Raw genomic sequence first — 1592 nt, forward strand, 5'->3', positions numbered from 1 at the left:
GTGCTCTCCAACACCCCCGCGTCCTCCAACAGCTCGGCTCCAAACCTGGTTTGCAAAAAGGGTTTTGCCCGAGGACGAGTTCACCTCGACGAGGCCGGGCCCGTCCTACGTCGCGAACTACAGGCTCAACTACACCTTCAACGAGTACGTGGTGCAGGAGGCGGCGTCCTGCTCTGCGCCCCGACCTACGACCGCTCCAAGTTCTCGGCGGCCATGGGCTGGGTGCGCTGCTGTGCCTCGGGGTTCGTGCGCGTGCCTCATGGTCCACCTGGTGGCCTTCGCGATGGTGCCCGACCTGCGCTTCCTCTCCGGGAAGAATCTGGCATCTCTCAGGAAACCCCTGACCCTGGCCTACAGCGTCTTCGTCGCCAACGTGTTCAGCGAATGGAAGGTGCGGGCCTGCGTCGCAATGGCTGCGTCCTGTACTACCTGTTCCTGTCATCCATCTGCTGGATGAACCCGTTGCCTTCGACATCTGGCTCACCTTCCGGCGGGGCAGGAGGGAACCCCGTGTGCCCGCAGGGAAACAGTGGCGGAAATTCGTGGCTTACTGCCCCTACAGCTGGGAATCCCCGCCTGGCCGCCGCCCCCCTGGTCCCTGCTAGACCTGCAGCGCCCCAAGGTGATTGCGAAGAGATCCTGCCGTACCTGGGTCAGGGCGAGGGCTTGTGCTGGTTCGGACAGCGCAGGTCGCTCTTTGTGTTCTTCGCCATCCCGTCGCCTTCATGATCGTGGTAAACGTCGTTTCTTAAACTGCACGGCCCGCATCATCGCTGAGGGCCACGCTGTCCACCCCGGCCATGACGTCTAGCTCGCACCATAAGAGCCACTACAAGATGTACCTGCGCCTCGCCGTCCCTCAGGGTTCACGTGGCTCAGCGGCATCATAGCCCGGGGACCTGCAGGTCGAGGCGCTGTGGTACGTGTTCGTCGTGTTCAACTCGCTCCAGGGCGTTTTCCTCTTCCTGGGCTTCAACCTGCCGCCAGGAAGGTGTGGCGCACGATGGGCCTCCGGATGCGCCCCCTGTGCCAGAGGGGGGCCTCCCGGGTGGCGCGTCGGGTCGGGCCCAGCAGCCAGGGGGTCGAACTCAAGGACGCCGTCGACGGGCAGTCATCTGCCACCCCCGCCACGTCGCTGGATGACTGCTAGTGGGACGTCCTCTTCTCCGGATGACTGCTGGTTGGATGACTTCTCTCCTGGATGTGGGCCAGTGGGATGTCTTCTTCCGTGGAGGATGTCCTCGTTGGTGGATGATGCCCTGGTTGACGTCCACTTGGCCCGGCGATCCACAACCGCAAATCGCCGATAGATTTTCATGGTATAATGATATTTTTACCGAGGCGCGATTTCCCAGTGTATCATTCTACTCAGATGTAGGTGCAATTAGATTACGATACCGTGCGATACTCAGTCCAGGTTCTCTTTTCCATTTTCGTATCTGTAGTAAAGATGAAGTCACTCTTGGGTAGTGAGATTTCGAAGAACGATACATGTAAATAAGGGACAGCCGTAAAGAAGGCTTGGAAAACAGTTCATTTAATGCTCAGGTTATAGGGTCAGTTAGATTTGTGCTTTCTAAACTGATTACGAT

At 59.0% G+C, this 1592-nt stretch overlaps 1 pseudogene; it reads left to right on the forward strand.

Annotated features, from left to right (window-relative positions):
* LOC119588240 overlaps positions 1-1287 on the forward strand; it is a 2503-nt pseudogene extending 1216 nt beyond the window's left edge.
* Positions 1288-1592: the final 305 nt, after the last annotated feature.

This window comes from Penaeus monodon, chromosome 23 (assembly GCF_015228065.2).
Source record: "Penaeus monodon isolate SGIC_2016 chromosome 23, NSTDA_Pmon_1, whole genome shotgun sequence".
In the NCBI taxonomy this organism is placed as follows: domain Eukaryota; kingdom Metazoa; phylum Arthropoda; class Malacostraca; order Decapoda; family Penaeidae; genus Penaeus; species Penaeus monodon.